Source organism: Ranitomeya variabilis, chromosome 2, assembly GCF_051348905.1.
Source record: "Ranitomeya variabilis isolate aRanVar5 chromosome 2, aRanVar5.hap1, whole genome shotgun sequence".
Lineage (NCBI taxonomy): Eukaryota > Metazoa > Chordata > Amphibia > Anura > Dendrobatidae > Ranitomeya > Ranitomeya variabilis.
The window spans coordinates 907,847,476-907,869,566 of record NC_135233.1 but is presented as its reverse complement, the minus strand read 5'-3'; the positions used below and the strand labels follow the sequence as shown (position 1 = coordinate 907,869,566).

At 45.1% G+C, this 22,091-nt stretch overlaps 1 protein-coding gene across 1 annotated transcript in view; it reads right to left on the bottom strand.

Moving 5' to 3' along the window:
• PLD1 (phospholipase D1) overlaps positions 1-3,949 on the bottom strand; it is a 327,109-nt gene extending 323,160 nt beyond the window's left edge. The window contains exon 1 of the mRNA XM_077290541.1: positions 3,657-3,949. The gene's annotated coding sequence lies outside the window, so the exon portion shown is untranslated. The remainder of the gene's footprint in view (positions 1-3,656) is intronic.
• Positions 3,950-22,091: the final 18,142 nt, after the last annotated feature.

Genomic DNA, 22,091 nt, shown 5'->3' with positions numbered 1-22,091 from the left:
AAATCACTAGATTTCATGAATTGGGGTCTTTGTTTCCAAATATCTGGCCACAAGCCTATTTCCCTCTGAGGGAAGTTGATGCAAGAAAGCAACCAATAGTTTGTTAATGGATCCCTAATATTCATCCAATGATCTGGACACTTAGAAGGCTTGATCAGAACAGGCTACAACTGATACCGGTTTGATATGAGATGTCATCAGCTGAGACACAAGAAAACTGGTAAAGATGGCGTGGACATATGGAAACACGGCCTAAATGCTTTCCACTCAGGCCAAGAGCTGAAAGTCCTGAACAGGGGAACATTAGCATTGGAATCCAGAAAAAAACACAATGGAAGTCCATGGAGAAATCCCTGCACCATGTCCTAATAAATGACAAGCCTACAACATGCTGTGATTGTAAAATACAAAACAAGTAAAGAAAAACATCAGTGGAAGAAAAGGTAAAAAAGGCACTGTTCGTATTTAGTTACTATTTCGTTATATAGTTTCCCTAGCAACATTTCTTTGTTGCTGCCCACTATTACTTGTTGCTATTATCTCTGGTTGATTTTAATGGATTAGAAATAAGGAAGTATTAGTACCAATATTTCCCTATTGATTTACAGCTAGCATCTGGCTGAGAGAAAGTGCAGCAAATTAAGGAGTAGCACGAACCTGCCGACTTATACTACGGTCCCACCATGAGCTTTTTCTGTTGCAGATTTTAAGCACTATTCCAAATCGGTTATTTGCATTTTTTTCAAAAATATGCAGCGTAAAAAAACTCACCAAAAATTTGTGGAACATAGCAATAAAAAGGATCACACGACCATATAATCTGGGTGGGGTCTCCTGACTTCCCCCAAGCAAATAATATTTCATCAGCAGTCCACATGCAACCAAGTCATGATACGACAGCTCGAGACTATTCCATGTTTAAAGGGAATCTGTCACCCCAAAAATGGCCTATAGACTAAGGGTATGTGTCCACGTTCAGGATTGCATCAGGATTTGGTCAGGATTTTTCATCAGTATTTGTAAGCCAAAACCAGGACTGGAACAATTGGAGGAAAAGTATAACAGAAACATATGCTCCACTTCTGCATTTATCACCCACTCCTGGTTTTGTCTTACAAATACTGATGGAAAATCCTGACCAAATCCTGATGCAATCCTGAACATGGACACATACCCTATGGCTATGTCTCCACGGTACGGATGGGCGGCGGTATCGCCGCAGCGGCGAAGCGGCTCGGCGCTAAGCCCCGCCCCCTTTCTGGGACGCGATCATGCCGGATGTGTTAACTCTTCACATCCGGGATGATCGCTCGCTCCCATAGGGCCCTGTGATATGCCTTGCGGGGACGCTGCGTCCCCGCAAGGTGTACGGACATGCTGCGATCTGAAAAGACGCGCAGCATGTCCGGAGTCGCAGGGCCGCCGCGTGCGGGTTTCCACGCATAGTGGAGACGGGATTTCATAAAATCCCCTCCACTATGCTGAAACATCTGGACGCTGCTTTTTTGACGCTGCAGCTCTGCGCAGCGTCAAAAAAGCAGCGTTTCCTGAACGTGGAAACATACCCTAAGGCCACCGGCATCAGGGGCTTATCTACAGCATTCTGGAATGCTATAGATAAGCCCACGATGTAACCTGAAAGATGAGAAAAAGAGGTTAGATTATACTCACCCAGGGGGGGTCCCGCTGTGGTCCGGCCTGGGGCCTCCCATCTTCATACGATCACGTCCTCTTCTTGTCGCGGCTCCGGCACAGGCGTACTTTTGTCTGCCCTGTTGAGGGCAGAGCAAAGTACTGCAGTGCGCAGGCGCTGGGCCTCTCTGACCTCTCCCGGCGCCTGAACACTGCAGTACTTTGCTCTGCCCTCAACAGGGCAGACCAAGTACGCCTGCGCCGGAGCCGCAGCGTGAAGACAAGAAGAGGACGTCATCGTAAGAAGATGGGAGGCCCCGGACCAGACCGCGACACCTATCGGACCGGACAGCAGCGGGACCGCCCCTGGGTGAGTATAATATAACCTGTTTTTCTTACCTTTCACGTTACATCGGAGGCTTATCTACAGCATTACAGAATGCTGTAGATAAGCCCCTGATGCCGGTGGCCTTAGTTTATAGGCCATTTTTGGGATGACAGATTCCCTTTAAGGATTTATTCACACATCAGTATTTGTATGCCAAAACCAAGAGTGTCTCCAAAACACAGAACAGGAGTCAGTCTTTCAATTATTGTATTTTTCTGTAGGCTCCCCTCCTGGTTTTGGCATTCAGACACTGATTAAAAATACTGACGTGGGAATAAGCCCTATGGACACTATTTGTGCTGCTTCGTGGTTATCCTCAGGTACATTGGTTTGACTACTGCATGAACGCATTTCACGGTGCTTATACATCCACAACTCCCAGACTGAACACAGGCCTCCAGAAGACCTGTACTTACAGCTTAGGGTATGATTGCATCAGGATTTGGTCAGGATTTTACTCAGGTAAAATCCTGACCAAATCTGCACCTGAGGTCACTGGCAGGTCACCTGCATTGTCCTTGTGGTGTTTCAGCATTGTAAGGACATGCTGCGTTCTTAAAAGACGCGCCGCATGTCCTTTTGCCGGGTCTGCCGCATGCGTCTTTTAATGCATAGTGGAGATGGGATTTCATGAAATCCCCTCCACTATGCTGTAACATCTGGACACTGCGTGTTTGATGCTGCGACTCAACGCAGCGTCAAACACGCAGCGTTTCCTGAACGTGGAAACATACTTTTAGACTCCTGCCTCCAGACCGGACATTGCTGTCCATACATGGAGCGTGAAATACGCCAGTGTGAACCCGGCCTAACTCTGTAACATGGCATGGGACTATTTTCAGTGCGCTATGGACAGAGTTCTATAGTGTTATTTTTTTAAATTTGCGGTAGAAAAGTATAAAATGCATTTGTGATCATGAGCATTAATTAACAAATACCAGCACGGTGGCTCAGTGGGTAGCATTGTGGCCTTGCAGTGCTGGGGTCCTGGGTTCAAATCCAACTAAGGACAACATCTGCAAGTAGTGTGTTCTCTGTAAGGAGTTAGTGTGTTCTCTGTAGGTTTCCTCCCACACTCCATAGACATACTGACAGGGAATTTATATCGTGACCCACCAAGGGGACAGTGCTGGCTATATGGACAATGCTGTGGAATTAATGCTGCTATAGAAGTAAGCATAGTAAATCATACAATTCCTTCACATATACAATAAGCAGTTTTGTTTCCTTTAAATGTTTTGTTTTAAGAAGAAAATCTTAGAAAGTGCCTGAACTAAACAGTCCTGGAGGTGTCACCTTCCAGCTAAATCAAGCCATTGCCAGCCTCTCCCACCTGCTGCTCCATCAGAGCAGGACTACCTGGGCCACCCAGTCACATCAGCCCCGTGCCACCCAGTCACATCAGCCCCGTGCCACCCAGTCACATCAGCCCCGTGCCACCCAGTCACATCAGCCCCGTGCCACCCAGTCACATCAGCCCCGTGCCACCCAGTCACATCAGCCCCGTGCCACCCAGTCACATCAGCCCCGTGCCACCCAGTCACATCAGCCCCGTGCCAGCAGCCCTCTCACACATGCCACGCTATGCCCAGCACATAGCACTGACGTGCAGCAGCCCCCTGCAGCAGTACGTTACCTGTATGTGAGCCGGCCCCTCGGAGCAGGAGCAGGGGGATGTGGTGCAGCAGCTGCAGCCTGTCCTGTGCTGCAGCCGGGAGATCGCTATCCGGATACACGACACGCCCGCTAACACAACACACCGCGGCCCTTCTCATTGGGGATCAGCCATGGCCGTGTCTGTGGGTAATGTCTGACGAGACGGTAGGACACGGTAACCTCTTCACTGCCAGACATTAGCCGCCCTTCAGTTCTCTGGAAACTTCATCAACTCTGGGAACTTTATCAATAAAAAACATTCTGCAATTTGCAGGCAGGAACTGTTACCTCATAACTTGTGGCATTTCCCCATTCACCTCAGAGGAGAAGCCAAACCCACAATTACAACTGTAATATTTTTACATTTTTATTTCCTGTACTATCACACCGATCTTTCTTTCTTTCTTTTTGCATTTACTAGAGATTCCAAAAGCAGCAGCTCCTACACAAGTCTGGTAGTTTGCTACACTGTATCAGTGGCGTGCAGGCAATTTAGCTCCACAACATGGCTTGGCTGGATACAGTAGTATTCAGTTCTCAGCTATTATTATTAGTGAAGAGCAAACGTGCTGGGATAAGGTGTTATCTGATCATGCTCGGCTGCTAACTGAGTGTCTTCGATGTGCTCAAAAAATAAGTTGAAGCCCCCACGGCTGCATGTCTCGTGGATGTTCGATAGCCACAACACGTGGAGGGGTTACCTGATTGTTAGGCAATCCCGGCATGTGTTGCGGCTATCGAACATCCACGAGACATGGAGGAGCGGGGACTCACACATATTTTTTGAGCACATCGAAGACACTTGGTTGCACCTGAGCACGTCTTATCCCAGCCCGTTCAATCAGCGCTAATTATGTATTATGTTTAATTATATAGCACCATCATATTCCCAACACTGTACAGTCATTATTACGGTATTTAAGTCCAGAAGTAAAAATCTTCAAGTTTTATTGGACCACATTGAAAACAAAACGACCATAAGGCCGGCCTCACACTAGCGAGTTTTACGGACGTAAGAGCGCAGAAATTACGTCCGTAAAACTCGCAAAATAAACGGCACAATTATTCTCAATGGGGCTGCTCCTATTAGCCGTATATTACGGTTCAGTATTATACGGCTTTCTACGGCCGTACAAAATCGCAGCATGCTGCGTTTGTCAGCGTACTGCGCAAAAAAAATCGCTAATGAAAGTCTATGGGGGCGAGAAAAATACGGATTCCACACGGACCAGCAGTGTGACTTGCGAGAAATACGCAGCGCTGTTAGTGAAAAGTCGGTAATTCAATTGCCGGCTTTTCATTTCTCCTGCACAAACCCGACAGGATATGAGACATGGTTTACATACAGTAAACCATCTCATATCCCCTTTTTTTTTGCATATTCCACACTACTAATGTTAGTAGTGTGTATGTGCAAAATTTCAGCGCTGTAGCTGCTAAAATAAAGGGTTAAATGGCGGAAAAAATTGGCGTGGGCTCCCGCGCAATTTTCTCCGCCAGAATGGTAAAGCCAGTGACTGAGGGCAGATATTAGTAGCCAGGAGAGGGTCCATGGTTATTGGCCTCCCCTGGCTACAAACAACTGCCCCCAGCCACCCCAGAAAAGGCACATGTGGAAGATTCGCCTATTCTGGCACTTGGCCACTCTCTTCCCACTCCCTGTAGCGGTGGGATATGGGGTAATGAAGGGTTAATGCCACCTTGCTATTGGAAGGTGACATTAAGCCAGGTTAATAATGGAGAGGCGTCAATTATGTCACCTATCCATTATTAATCCAATTGTTGGAAAGGGTTAAAAAACACACACACACGATTTAAAAGTATTTTAATGCAATAAACACAGCGGTTGTTGTAATAATTTATTGTTCTCTCAATCCATCAGGAACACCCTCGCTTGGAAAAATAATAAACGCACAAGATACATACCTTCTGGTGAACCGTCTCGTCCCACGAAGTAATCCATCTGAAGGGGTTAACTAATATTACAGGCACGAGCCCTGCTAAATGCAGCTGTGCTCCGTGCCTGTAATCCCCGGCGAATGAATGAAATGTAGGTCATTGACCTACATTTCCTTCAGTCGCGGTGAGGCGCCCTCTGGTGGATGTTCTCATGAACTGCAGCCTGGGAACTTTTTCCCACGCTCCAGGTCATATGAGGACATCCACCAGGGGGCGCATCACCGCGACTGAAGGAAATGTAGGTCAATGACCTACATTTCATTCATTCGCCGGGGATTACAGGCACGGAGCACAGCTGCATTTAGCAGGGCTCGTGCCTGTAATATTAGTTAACCCCTTCAGATGGATTACTTCGTGGGACGTGACGTTTCAGCTGAAGGTATGTATCTTGTGCGTTTATTATTTTTCCAAGCGAGGGTGTTCCTGATGGATTGAGAGAACAATAAATTATTACAACAACCGCTGTGTTTATTGCATTAAAATACTTTTAAATCATGTGTGTGTGTGTGTTTTTTAACCCTTTCCAACAATTGGATTAATAATGGATAGGTGTCATAATTGACGCCTCTCTATTATTAATCTGGCTTAATGTCACCTTACAATAGCAAGGTGGCATTAACCCTTCATTACCCCATAGCCCACCGCTACAGGGAGTGGGAAGAGAGTGGCCAAGTGCCAGAATAGGCGCATCTTCCAGATGTGCCTTTTCTGGGGTGGCTGGGGGCAGATGTTTGTAGCCAGGGGGGGACAATAACCATGGACCCTCTCCTGGCTATTAATATCTGCCCTCAGTCACTGGCTTTACCATTCTGGCGGAGAAAATTGCGCGGGAGCCCACGCCAATTTTTTCCGCCATTTAACCCTTTATTTCAGCAGCTACAGTGGCCAAATTTTGCACATACACACTACTAACATTAGTAGTGTGGAATATGCAAAAAAAAGGGGGATATGAGATGGTTTACTGTATGTAAACCATGTCTCATATCCTGTCGGGTTTGTGCAGAAGAAATGAAAAGCCGGCAATTGAATTACCGGCTGTTCACAGATATCGCGCTGAATGAAATCTAAATACAGAATATATATATATGTGTCTCAATGACATATATATATATATATATATATATATATATATATATATATATATATATATATATATATATACTGTATATATGTTTTCCCGAACATTTGAGCACATAAATCCATTAGATGTCGGTTTTGCAAGCCTGCGCGAAAATCTCGCAGTACGGATGCCATACGGATTACATACGGAGGATGCCATGCGCAAAATACGCTGAAACACCCTGACTACGGATCAATATTTTGGGAACATTTCTCTGTATTACGGCCGTAGTACGGACGTATAATACGTGGCGTATTGTCTTACGCCAAGTGTGAGGCCGGCCTAATAGTGAATAAAAACACGCTGCCACTCTGACGCGTTTCTGCCCTTAGGCATAGAATATCAGACTTATTTCATGACTAAAAGGGGGCAACGTCAGTGTTTTTATTCTCTGCCATGGTGTTTTTTGTTTTCAATGTGACCCAATAAAGCTTGAAGATTTATACTTCCGAATGTGACAGTCCATTTTTGCTTTTCCTTGGATGTTTATCATATGTCACGTTATGGATTGATGCCTGTTCATTATGGGAATGGCAGTCTACATTTGTGGACAATGAGGCTCTTCCTTCTTCACTTATTTTGATAAAATCCCTACCAATATGTCTTTGGATATGTGGAAAGTGAGCCCACAAGGACACAGGGAAAGCAAACACCTTGCGTGGGATTTGTACCCAAGACTCAAGTACTGCAAAGCAACAGATCTAGCCACTGAGCTACCGTGCTGCCTAAAGATGGCCATAGACATCATATGGCTGACGGCTGATCGATGCTTCAGCCAGTATCCATGATGGCCTATCCACACACAGGAGAGCAACTTTGGTCGAGCACTACCGTGTTCTCTATGAGAAAGCTGCTGACAGACATATATGCCAGAGGTTGAACTACAGGAGAACAAAGCAATTGGAAGCAAAAAATCTTATATGTTCCATCGATATTTCACTTGTTGATTAGTTGCCCAGTGCTCCCATACACAATATTGACAAATTTGTCTGAGATTGATCTAATGTGGAAGTCTTAAGAGAAAGACAAGGTCTGGAAGGGTAAATTCATATCTGGCACTCCAAAGAAATTAGTTATCACGTCAGACCTCACTTTTCAGAATTCAGGCAGTAAAATTTCCAGCAAATTTTGTGTACAATCTGTAACATAAGCAGATTTTGGCACAGATTTGCCACAGTGGTCTGTTGGAAAATACCTGCCATGTCTCACCCTACCTTACGAGTTGTTACGCCATCCGCTCGCTCGCTTGCCTTCTAAACTATACCCCACTCATTGCATATTTTGCTCTGCTCCATTCGAGGGGGACAAATTCTGAAAGAAGTTGTATCCATTCTATCCTGCAGAGATTTCCTTCTCCAGCTTATCACCTGCCAACAGGTGATGCAGTGGGTACGGAAAGTATTCAGACCCCTTTACATTTTTCCTCTTTTGTTTCATTGCAGCCATTTGGTAAATTCAAAAAAGTTCATTTTTTTCTCATTAATGTACACTCTGCACCCCATCTTGATTGAAAAAAAAACAGAAATGTAAAATTACAGTGTGGCTGAGCTCCAGTGATGCAGTAGGGAGATGGGAGAAAGTTCCATAAAGTCAACTATCACTGCATCCCTCCTCCAGTCGGTCCTTTATGGCAGAGTGGCCCGACGGAAGCCTCTCCTCAGTGCAAGACATGAAAGCCTGCATAGAGTTTGCTAAAAAACACATGAAGGACTCCCAGACTATGTGAAATGAGATTCTCTGGTCTGATCAGATGAATATAGACCTTTTTGGTGATAATTCTAAGCAGTATGTGTGGAGAAAACCAGGCACTGCTCATCACCTGCCCAATACAATCCCAACAGTGAAACGTGGTGGCAGCATCATGCTATGGGGGTGTTTTTTAGCTGCAGGAACGGCTGGTTGCCATTGAAGGAAAAATGAATGCGGTCAAGTACAAAGATATCCTGGATGAAAACATTTCCAGAGTGCTCTGGACCTCAGACTTGGCCGAAGGTTCACCTTGCAACAAGACAATGACCCTAAGCACACAGCTAAAATAACAAAGGAGTGGCTTCAGAACAACTCTGTGACCATTCTTTACTGGCCCAGCCAGAGCCCTGACCTAAACCCAATTGAGCATCTCTTGAAAGACCTGAAAATGGCTGTCCACCAGCATTCACCATCCAACCTGACGGAACTGAAGAGGATCTGCAAGGAAGAATGGCAGAGGATCCCCAAATCCAGGTGTGAAAAACTTGTATCATTCCCAAGACTCATGGCTGTACTAGCTCAAAATGGTGCTTCTACTCAATACTGAGCAAAGGCTCTGAATACTTCTGACCATGTGATATTTCAGGTTTTCTTTTGTAATAATTTTGCAAAAAATTCTACATTTCTGGGTTTTTTTCAGACAAGATAGGGTGTACCTTAATGAGAACAAAGATGAACTTACCAAATGGCTGCAATGAAACAAAGAGTAAAAAATTTAAAGGGGTCTGAACACTTTCCGTACCCACTGTATATCAAGCAAATCCACCCTCCATTCCTCACCTAAACATAGGTTCCTAGTAGCTCAATCGATAGCTTCCTGAATTGGTGTGTTCCTGTTTTGTCTCAACTGTTATCAACCCAGCTTGCTTTCTGGTTTATCCTCCGCTCCTGACATCGGCTGCAAAATTCTGAAGCTTCGCTGTCTGGTCTGTGTGACTACACTTATGTCTCGCCCACCTGTACCCCGAATCCAAGTCTCAGCTGCTGCAGTCTCGGGGACTGCTCTGGAGTGGTACCTGGTGTCTATAAGCCGCACAGCCTATCCTCACCATCAGACGCTCAAGTGAATACCTGGTAGACAGTTACATCCCTCTAGGATAAGCCTGGCCCATGGAGCTGTGTCCACACCCACCAGCCTTACATGAGTTTGCTGCTTATTCATTGACAGCTAACAAAAAAATGGTATAAGTTGAAAAGCAAACTACATTGCAAACCTGAAGAGCTTTTCATTTATATCGTGATAACTAATTATATAAAAAAACCATACCCTGTCATTAACCCCTTCATGACCTTGGGATTTTCCGTTTTTCCGTGTTCGTTTTTTGCCACCCTCCTTCCCAGAGCGATAACTTTTTTATTTTTCCGTCAATTTGGCCATGTGGGGGCTTATTTTTTGCAGGATGAGTTGTACTTTTGAACGACATCATTGGTTTTACCATGTCGTGTACTAGAAAACGGGAAAAAAATTCCAAGTGCGGTGAAATTGCAAATAAAGTGCAGTCCCACACTTGTTTTTTGTTTGGCTTTTTTGCTAGGTACACTAAATGCTAAAACTGACATACCATTATGATTCTCCAGGTCACTACGAGTTCATAGACACCTAACATGACTAGGTTATATTTTATCTAAGTGGTGAAACAAAATTCCAAACTTTGCTAAAAAAAAAAAAAAAAAATGCGCCATTTTCCAATACTCGCAGTGTCTCCATTTTTCATGATCTGGGGTCGGTTGAGGGCTTATTTTTTGCGTTCCGAGCTGGCATTTTTAATGATACCATTTCGGTGCAGATACGTTCTTTTGATCGCCCGTTATTGCATTTTAATGCAATGTCGCGGCGACCAAAAAAACGTAATTCTGGCGTTTCAAATTTTTTTCTCGCTACGCCATTTAGCGATCAGGTTAATGCTTTTTTTTATTGATAGATCGGGCGATTCTGAACACGGCGATACCAAATATGTGTAGATTTGATTTTTTTTTTAATTGATTTATTTTGATTGGGGCGAAAGGGGGGTGATTTAAACTTTTATATTTTTTTTATTTTTTTCACATTTTTTTTACTTTTTTTTTAAACTTTTGCCATGCTTCTATAGCCTCCAAAGGAGGCTAGAAGCTGGCACAACACGATCGCCTCTGCTACATAGCAGCGATCTGATGTTCGCTGCTATGTAGCAGAATTGCAGGTGTGCTGTGAGCGCCGACCACAGGGTGGCGCTCACAGCTGCCGGGGATCAGTAACCATAGAGGTCTCAAGGACCTCTATGGTTACTATTCTGAAGCATCGCCGACCTCCGATCATGTGACGGGGGTCGGCGATGCGATCATTTCCGGCCGCCCGCCCGGAAGCGGTAGTTAAATGCCGCTGTCTGCGTTTGACAGCCCGCATTTAGCTAGTTAATAGGTGCGGGCAGATCGCGATTCTGCCCGTGCCTATTACGGGCACATGTCAGCTGTTCAAAGCAGCTGACATGTCCCGGCTTTGATGCAGGTTCACCGCCGGAGCCCGCATCAAAGCGAGGTTTCTGACCTCGGACGTACTATCTCGTCCGAGGTCAGAAAGGGGTTAAAGGGAACCTGTCACTTAGAGCCCTGCTGCCAGAAGTAAATTAAGGCCGGGATCACACATGCGAGAAATACGTCCTAGTCTCGCATGGTAATACCCGGCATTGCCGCCGTCTCTCTGGAGAGGAGCGTGCGGCTGCATGTATTGCTATGCGGCCGCACTCTCGCCTCCTGAGTGACGGCGGCAATGCCGGGTATTACCATGCGAGACTCGGACGTATTTCTCACATGTGTGATCCCGGCTTAACTTTATTCCTCCCAGCAGCGTTCGGCTTCCAGTCATAGGGGTGGTACCAGCATGGTTTCAGTCACTCACAGAGCGTGGCAGCTGTAACCACACCCCGACACTGACTGACAGCTGGCCCTAATGATGAGCTGGCTATTAGTCCATTCAAGGGTGCGGTTACAGCCACCACTCTCTACACACAGTTGTGACGCCCCAGGGTCCTGGCCATCACAGTGGCATTGCTTTCCCCACGGGGAGAGTGATGTCACGCTTGGAGGCGATGAAGGATAACTTTCACCAGGTAAATCTCAGTGAGGGCTGATTGTCAAATTGTAACAGTCAAGGGGAAGGGGAAAAAAACCAAAAAAATGCAATCTCAAGGTCCATGATAAAGTGCATATAAAATTGCTTTATTAAATATATTAGGCAGGCAAGGATAAGTGTGGACAAACACATATAAGCCAACATACAGCCTGTATGTTGGGGGCATACTGGACCATAATAAATCCCATTGGGCTACCATAACATATATTATGCATGAATGTACATAGGTACATTCCTAAATACGAGAATGTGAAAAGGTAGCTTGCTATAAGGTGTCAGGTAAACCTTACAAATCATGGGTGTATATCATTAGACAGGAACCTGTAAGGACTACTTGAGCCCCCTGCTGGTGTACTCCCTCAGGTAAAGAGCAAACCAATATCTAACATACATTGTGTTGATCGCAGCTGTAATATATTTGATATCTTGTGCAATCCTCTAGCCATGGATACCTTACAGGTTCCTGTCTAATACTTGACAGGTTTCTTTTAAAGGGCTTCTCTTTCTCGGCTCACTTCTGCAGCAAGAGGTGAGCAGAGCAAGTGACATCATGTCTACAGCATTATTTTAGGCCCCATGCAGATTAAATGTTGTGTTCATGTTTCTCATTGAGCTGCTCACATGTTTTTGTGTTCTAGGTGGACTTTTTAATACAGGGGTATACATACCGAGCCTCGTTTGTTTTGAGGTCCACCCTTTCAGCATATAAAACCAGGGCCGTATTTAGAGTTTCTGCTGCCCTAGGCACTTTTAGTGCTGCCTCCCCCTTTGGTGAGTATGACACTATTGGCAGTGACTTTGGCAAGAATCTCTGATGTGAAAGTAGCCTTTTGCAGCAGATCGGGCAGTTTTTCTGCATCTGCCGATCACTTACAGCAACACTGCGTTCGGCCTCATTCATTCCCTATGGGATTTACGGCATTTGCCGTGATCTGGCAAATGCGGTACCATACCCCCCAACTTTTGATGAAGGGAAGGAGGTATAAAGTTTGCGGCGCGCGTAGTTCGCCGCTGCAAATTTTAGGTTACGCCTCTGACCACACCCATTTCACAACTAGTCACACCCATATCCACGTTCCAACCACAGCCATTTAGCACTGCTGATCACGCTGTTTCATCCTACTATATAATTGTCTAAGGGTCACTTCCGTCTGTCCTTCTGTCTGTCATGGATATTCATTGGTCGCGGCCTCTGTCTGTCATGGAATCCAAGTCGCTGATTGGTCGTGGCAAAACGCCCACGACCATTGCCACGACCAATCAGCGACGGCCACAGTCCAGCGGCAACATGGCCGCTCTATCCTCCCCGCAGTCAGTGCCCGCTCCATACTCCCCTCCAGTCATCCAGTCAGCCCTCACACAGGGTTAATGCCAGCGTTACCGGAGCACGGTGTAACGCACTCCGGTTGCGCAGCTATTAACCCTGTGTGACCAAGTTTTTACTGCATATGCTGCATCAATAGTAAATACGATCTAATGTTACAAATAATAATAATAATAAAAAAAAGTTATTCTCACCCTCCGACGTCGCGTTCTGTCCGCCGGCAGGTTCCGGTGCTAAGGATGGTATGGGGGAAGGACCTGCCATGACGTCACGGTCATGTGACCGTGATACCGTGATATCATCACAGGGCCTGCACGAGAAGGACCTGCCATTACGTCACGGTCATGTGACCGCGACATCATCACAGGTCCTGCGTGAGAAGGACCTGCCATGACGTCACCGTCAGGACTCTGAACATTTTTTATTACCTTTTTGTACATTACTGCCCTTTTACAAGATGGCGTCTTTGGTCTCATGTGCACTGTGTCTTCCTGCTATAAAACTCCACCCCAGCCTTCAGTCTGTGCTAGAGTATTCTGCCTTGCATCCAGCTCCTGACCTCTGGTGACTCCCTGGCTACATACCTGCTCCTGTGAACCTGTGTGGTGATCCTGCTACTCTGCTCTGAGTTCCTGCTGCATACACCAGTTCCAGTAATCCTCCTTCATCTGCTGCTCGTGTTCACTTCCATCTGCATTTGCTGGACATGTAAGCTGTTTCTGCTCTGCAAGAACCTGAGACTATTACCTAGACCTCCCTGGTTGAGGTAAGATATTATTTGAACTGCCTTATAAGCATATCTGTGTTTTGGACTAAGCAAGGACTTATTTGTGTCAAGTATCCTCAAGAATAATTGTGCTTCATAGACTTTCTGCATGATTGCATTTTCCTCTGAAGTTTCCTATAGACTGCTGAGCTGCATTTGATATTTACACCAAGTGTTGTGGACTTGAGTTTCTCTCTGCACCTGTTTGAATCACCGTGTGATAATATAGACTTTACCACTTATAAAACTGTGTCCTGTTGTTGTCTTGATCCACGCAAAGAGTCTCCTGAGTTATCCCCTATAATTATTACAGTCACGGTCATGTGACCGTGACTTCATCACAGGGCCTGCGCGAGAAAGACCTGCCATGATGTCACGGTCATGTGACCGCGACGTCATCACAGGTCCTGCGATCATAGTCATACCAACCCTGGGACTGGAAGCTGCCACGTGCACCGTACACAGGAGCCAGGACTAAGGTGAGTATATGCTTGTTTTTTATTTTATGCCACTGGCCAATATACTACATTACTGGGCAATATACTACTTGGCTGACCAATATACAACATACTCCCTTGGTTGTGCGCGGTCTGTGTCCTGGAGCTCCGGTTCCCCGCTTCCGTGTATCCATGGTTACGCTGAGTACTCCGTCCCTATGCGGCCGGTCATGTGATGCGGGGACCGGAACTTCCGGACCTCCAGACTGCGCATGCGCCGATCATACCCGGGACGCTGCGTTCGGATATAGATCACTATATAAAGCTCCTTTACACTCTAGTTAAATCGACCCCTGACGAAAGAGAAATATTTCCGAAACGCGCGTCGGGTACGCAGGAATAGCTATTGTCCCCCCAGGTATATATACACGTGGTTTCGCTGCACTATTTTATGTGTTGTCACTTCTAGCATATGCTGACACATCAATTGTTATCCTCTTGTTAGGTATTGCACTTCTGCACCTTATAACTTGAGTTGCACATTATTTGTTAAACCTGTTGCGAGGTTTTTTTTTACACCCTGTATTTGAGTGATATATATCTCTATTAATCATTATTTTTTGCTGCACTTGGTCACTTTATTGTATGCACTAAGTGATATTTGTTATAATATTTTTTGTACTTTTTAATATACTTATTTTCCCTTTTTATTGCATAGTGCAGACTCTCCACGTATAGCATAAATTTGCAAACCCTGATATTATGGTGGGGACTTAGCTGGGATTTCACTTCTTAATCCTGCTATTTCATCAATTGTGTATGTTTTTATAGATATATATATAATTTTTATTATTTGTTATTATTGCCAATCCCATTAATAAAGGTATATTCTATTATTCCCATGTCTGTATAGCTTCCTTTGATCTTTGATCCATACTGTATTGCATTGCCTTCAACATACTACGTGGCTGGGCAATATACTACGTTGCTGGGCAATATACTACGTAGCTGGGCAATATACTACGTGACTGGCCAATATACTACGTAGCTGGGCAATATACTATGTTACTGGGCAATATACTACGTCGCTGGGCAATATACTACGTGACTGGGCAATATACTACGTGGCTGGGCAATATACTACGTGGCTGGGCAATATACTACGTAACTGGGCAATATACTATGCGGCTGGGCAATATACTATGGAAGATCTTTGGGGTCTCGGCTGCCGGGGGTAGCCGAGACCCCAAAGAACATGATCGGGGTCGGTTTTTACCGACCCCTGTTTTGCAATCACCGGTAATTAACTGTTTACCGGCGACCGCAAAAAAAAGCAATGTGTAATTCTCTGTCCTCTGATGTGATCGCACATCAGAGGACAGAGAAATAGGGGGATTCGGGGACCCTGTTATACTTACCGATGTCCCTGGGTCCTCCTGCGTCCCCCCCTGCCCGCTGGCTTCTTCATCCGGTAAGAAAATGGCGGGCCAAATGGTCCAGTTTCTCCTGTTACCCTTGTGAAAGTAAACATTTGGGGGTGAAATGATCATTTTTGTGGAAAAAATATGTTTTTTTTTTATTTTCATGGCTCTACATTATAAACTTCTGTGAAGCAGTTGTGGGTTCATAGTGCTCACCACACATCTAGATAAGCTCTTTGGGGGGTCTAGCTTCCAAAATGGGGTCACTTGTGTGGGATTTCTACTGTTTAGGTACATTAGGAGCTCTGCAAATGCAACATGACGCCAGCAGACCATCCCATCAAAGTCTGCATTCCAAGCGGCGCTCCTTCCCTTCCGAGCCCCGATGGGTGCCCAAACAGTGCCCCCCCCACATATGGGGTATCAGCGTACTCAGGACAAACTGGTCAACAGATTTTGGGGTCCAATGTCTCCTGTTACCCTTGAGAAAATAAAAAATTGCAGGCTAAAAAATCATTTTTGAGGGAAAAAAAAAGGATTTTTTATTTTCACAGCTCTACTTTATAAATTTCTGTGAAGCACTTGGGGGTTTAAAGTGCTCACCACACATCTAGATAAGTTCCTTAAGGGGTCTAGTTTCCAAAATGGAGTCACTTGTGGGGCGTTTCCACTGTTTAGGCACATCAGGGGCTCTCCAAACGCGACATGGCGTCCGATCTCAATTCCAGTCAATTCTACATTGAAAAAGTAAAACAGCACTCCTTCTCTTCCAAGCTCTGCAGTGCGCCCAAACAGTGGTTTACCCCCACATATGGGGTATCGACGTACTCAGGAGAAATTGCACAACAACTTTTGTGGTCTAATTTCTCCTGTTACCCTTGTCAAAATAAAAATTTGGGGGCAAAAAGATCATTTTTGCAGAAAAAATGCGATTTTTTTATTTTCATGGCTCTACGTTATAAAGTTCTGTGAAGCACCTGGGGGTTTAAAGTGCTCACCACACATCTAGTTAAGTTCCTTAAGGGGTCTAGTTTCCAAAATGGTGTCACTTGTGGGGGGTTTCCACTGTTTAGGCACATCAGGGGCTCTCCAAACGCGACATGGCGTCCGATCTCAATTCCAGCCAATTCTGAGTTGAAAAAGTAAAACAGCACTCCTTCTCTTCCAAGCTCTGCGGTGCACCCAAACAGTGGTTTACCCTCACATATTGGGTATCGGCGTATTTAGGAGAAATTGCACAACAAAATTTATGGTTACATTTCTGTTTTTAGACTTGTGAAAATAAAAAAAAATGGTTCTGAAGTAAAATGTTTGCAAAAAAAAGGTAAATGTTCATTTTTCCCTTCCACATTGTTTCAGTTCCTGTGAAGCACGTAAAGGGTTAATAAACTTCTTGAATGTGGTTTTGAGCACCTTGAGGGGTGCAGTTTTTAGAAAATAACCAAGTGTGACACCATTCTATCATATAGACCCCTCAAAATGACTTCAAATGTGATGTGGTCCCTAAAAAAAAATGGTGTTGTAAAAATGAGAAATTGCTGGTCAACTTTTAACCCTTATAACACCCTAACAAAAAAAGATTTTGTTTCCAAAATTGTGCTGATGTAAAGTAGACATGTGGGAAATGTTATTTATTAACTATTTTTTGTGACATATCTCTCTGATTTAAGGGCATAAAAATACCAAGTTTGAAAATTGCAAAATTTTAAAAATTTTCGCCATATTTCCATTTTTTTCATAAATAATTGCAAGTAATATCGAAGAAATTTTACCACTAACATGAAGTACAATATGTCATGAAAAAACAGTCTCAGAATCAGCAGGATCTGTTAAAGCGTTCCAGAGTTATAACCTCATAAATTGACAGTGGTCAGAATTGTAAAACTTGGCTCGGTCATTAAGTGCCAAATTGGCTCTGTCACTAAAGGCCCCGTCTCACATAGCGAGATCGCTAGCGAGATCGCTGCTGAGTCACAAGTTTTGTGACGCAACAGCGACCTCCATAGCGATCTCGCTATGTGTGACACGTACCAGCGATCAGGCCCCTGCTGCGAGATCGCTGGTCGTGTCGGAATGGCCTGGACCTTTTTTTGGTCGTTGAGGCCCCGCTGACATCGCTGAATCGGTGTGTGTGACACCGATCCAGCGATGTCTTCACTGGTAACCAGGGTAAACATCGGGTTACTAAGCGCAGGGCCGCGCTTAGTAGCCTGATGTTTACCCTGGTTACCAGCGTAAATGTAAAAAAAAACAAACAGTACATACTCACATTCCGGTGTCCAGGTCCCTTGCCGTCTGCTTCCTGCTCTCACTGACTGCCGGCCGTACAGTGAGAAGTGAGAGCACAGCAGTGACGTCACCGCTGCGCTCTCGCTGTACGGCGGCTCAGTGAGAGCAGGAAGCAGACGGCAAGGGACCTGGACACCGAAAGGCGAGTATGTACTGTTTGTTTTTTTGGTAACCAGGGTAAACATCGGGTTACTAAGCGCGGCCCTGCGCTTAGTAACCCGATGTTTACCCTGGTTACCCGGGTGCTGCAGGGGGACTTCGGCATCGTTGAAGACAGTTTCAACGATGCCGAAGTCGTTCCCCTGATCGTTGGTCGCTGGAGAGAGCGGTCTGTGTGACAGCTCCCCAGCGACCACACAGCGACTTACCAACGATCACGGCCAGGTCGTATCGCTGGTCGTGATCGTTGGTAAATCGCTTAGTGAGACGGGGCCTTAAGGGGTTAAGTGCCTTACAAGTATCAGCAACTAAGCAACAGAAAAGTGTCATCAATGTATCAGCTACCTGAGGTTATCTGAGGTGTCCTGACACCCCCACACACTCGCTCCCCATTTATTTCTAGGCACCTTTGACTTCTCACATTGTCAGTCCCTCCTGCCTATTGATGTGAAAAATTCTTCAAAACCAGGAAATGAGATAAATCATGTGTCTTATGTCTGTACACAGCAACCGATTGACAAAGGGAGGGACGTGAATGTAGAAGTAAGAAACGTCTTTGTGCAACACCCTCCATTGTTTGTATGTGTCTTGAGTGCTTTGCCTCAGATACAATATGTAATAAGCCAAGACTGCAAACACTGTAAAATAATAAACCATGCACAGTTATAAACTTAACTATATGAGTCTGAGACATAATTTAATGAAGCCCCGACATCTCCCCCAGACAGATCTGTCTTAGTAAACATATTTTAGTTATTTGGTTCTATTGATGGTTATGGTTGAGTTTCCAGATAACATGAAAACCTCTTTAACCCCTTTCTGCCATTGGACGTACTATCCCGTCCATGTGACCTGGGACTTAATTCCCATGGACAAGATAGTACATCATAGGCGATCAGCCGCGCTCACGGGGGGAGCGAGGCTGATGGCGGGCGGGTGTCAGCTGATTATCACAGCTGACATCTGGCACTATGTGCCAGGAGCGGTCACAGACCGCTTCTGGCACATTAACCCCCGGAACACTGCAATCAAACATGATCGCAGTGTTCTGGTGGCATAGGGAAACATCGCGGAGGGAGGGGGCTCCCTGCGCGCTTCCCTGAGACCCTCGGAACAACAAAGATTTTTTTATTTTCACGGCTCTGCGTTATAAACTTTAGTTAAACACTTGGGGGTTCAAAGTTCACACAACATATCTAGATAAGTTCCTTGGGGGGTCTAGTTTCCTTATGGGGATTTCTACTGATTAGATACATCAGGGGCTCTGCAAATGCAACGTGACGCCCGCAGACCATTCCATCAAAGTCTGCATTCCAAAATGGCGCTCCTTCCCTTCCGAGCTCTGCCATGTGCCCAAACGGTGGTTCCCCCTCACATATTGGGTAAATGGCACAACAACTTTCGGTGTCCAATTTCTCAGAATACCCTTGGGAAAAAAAATTGGGGGCGAAAAGATCATTTTTGTGGAAAAAAAAATGATTTTTTTAATTTTCACGACTCTATATTATAAACTTCTGTGAAGCACTTGGGGGTTCAAAGTGCTCACCACACATCTAGATAAGTTCCTTACGTGGTCTAGTTTCCAAAATGGGGTCACTTGTGGGGGGTTTCCACTGTTTAGGCACATCAGGGTCTCTCCAAACACGACATGGCATCCTATCTCAATTCCAGATAGGGTACAATGGTGTGCTGGTGCCACGGACTATGAAAGTCCAATCAATCATTTAAATTAGAAGACACCGCACACTCTAAGGCCGGCGTCACACTCAGCGTATGAAAATACGGTCCGTTTTCTACGGCCGTAATACGCAGAAATGTTCCCAAAATAGTGATCCGTATGTCACCCGTAGGCAGGGTGTGGCAGCGTATTTTGCGCATGGCATCCTCCGTATGTAATCCGTACTGCGATATTTTCTTGCAGGCATGTAAAACCGACATCTAATGGAGTTATGTGCTCAAATGTTCGTTAAAACATATATACAGTGTATATATATATATATATATATATATATATATATATATATATATATATATATATATATATATTCAGTGAGACACATATATATATATATATATATATATTTATTTATTTATATTTAATTCAGAGCTAGAGATCAGAGAAGCTGGTAATTCAATTGCCGGCTTTTTCTTTCTCCTTCACAAACCCAACATGATATGAGACATGGTTAACATACAGTAAACCATCTCATATCCCTTTTTTTTGCATATTCCACACTACTAATGTTAGTAGTGTGTATGTGCAAAATTTGGTCGCTGTAGCTGCTAAAATAAAGGGTTAAATCGCGGAAAAAAATTGGCGTGGGCTCCTGCGCAATTTTCTCCGCCAGAGTGGTAAAGTCAGTGACTGAGGGCAGATATTAATAGCCAGGAGAGGGTCCATGGTTATTGGCCCCCCCTGGCTAAAAACATCTGCCCCCAGCCCCCCAGAAAAGGCACATCTGGAAGATGCGCCTATTCTGGCACTTGGCCACTCTCTTCCCACTCCCGTGTAGCGGTGGGATATGGGGTAATGAAGGGTTAATGCCACCTTGCTATTGTAACACGCTCGAGTTTTATTTCAACATGGGAGCAAAGAACAAGTATACAAGCGATCAAGGTAGTGACATGACGTTTCGACTCTCCCGAGTCTTATTCATATATCTCTTGGTATGCAAGCAATGGGAATATATAGCAACTTCTTTATCAAAGGTATGAATAATGCTATATAGCATCGTAGTGGTGTGTAGACAATAGAGAACTGCTGCCCTGTGTGAGGGACCTGAAAGATTTGTTCTGGTAAGCGGAGCTCCCGCGCCCTGCTGTTAGCGGCATATAGACTGTATATATGTTTTCTGGAATATTTGAGCCCATGGATCCATTATGTCTATTTTGCAAGGTTGCGAGAGAAAAACGCAGTACGGATGCCATACGGATTACATACGGAGGATGACATGCGTAAAATACGCAGCCACACCATGCCTATGGATGACATACGGCTCACTGTTTTGGGATCATTTCTGCGTATTACGCCTGTAAAAAATGGACCGTATTTCCCTACCCTGAGTGTGACGCCGGCCTTAGGCTAGGGTCACATTGCGTTAGGGCAATCCGTTTAGCGCTAAGAGCTAGCGGATTGCGCTAACGCAATGTCTTTTAAGGGGTCGCGTTAAACGTCCCCGCTAGCGCAGATCCCCGATCTGCGAGAGCGGGGAACGGACCTCGGGCGCGCCGCGGACGCTGCAAGCAGCGTCCGAGGCGCGCTACAATAGACCGGCACATCGCTAGCGCGTGCCGAAAATGACACGCGCTAGCAATGCGCTTTAACATTGTCGGCAATGGGAGCAACAACTTTTGGGGTCCAATTTCTCCTATTACCGTTGGTAAAATAAAACAAATTGGATCTGAAGCACCGTAATTTTTTGTGAAAAAAAGTTAAATGTTAATTTTTTAAAAAACATTCCTAAAATTCCTGTGAAGCACCTGAAGGGTTAATAAACTTCTTAAATGTGGTTTTGAGCACCTAGAGGGGTACAGTTTTTAGAATGTTGTCACACTTGGGTATTTTCTATCATATAGACCCCTCAAAGTGACTTCAAATGGTGTTGTAAAAATGAGAAATCGCTGGTCAACTTTAACCCTTATAACTCCCTAACAAAAAAAGTTTTGGTTCCAAAATTGTGCTGATGTAAAGCAGACATGTGGGAAATGTTACTTATTAATAGGGTTGAGCGAAACGGGTCGATCATTTTCAAAAGTCGCCGACTTTTGGCTAAGTCGGCGTCTCATGAAACCCGATCCGACCCCTGTGCTTGTCGGCCATGCGGTACGCGACTTTTGCGCCAAAGTCGAGTTTCAATGACGCGAAAAGCGCCATTTCTCAGCCAATGAAGGTGAACGCAGAGTGTGGGCAGCGTGATGACATAGATCCTGGTCCCCACCATCTTAGAGAAGGGCATTGCAGTGATTGGCTTGCTGTCTGCGGCGTCACAGGGGCTATAAAGGGGCGTTCCCGCCGACCGCCATCTTACTGCTGCTGATCTGAGCTTAGGGAGAGGTTGCTGCCGCTTCGTCAGAAGCAGGGA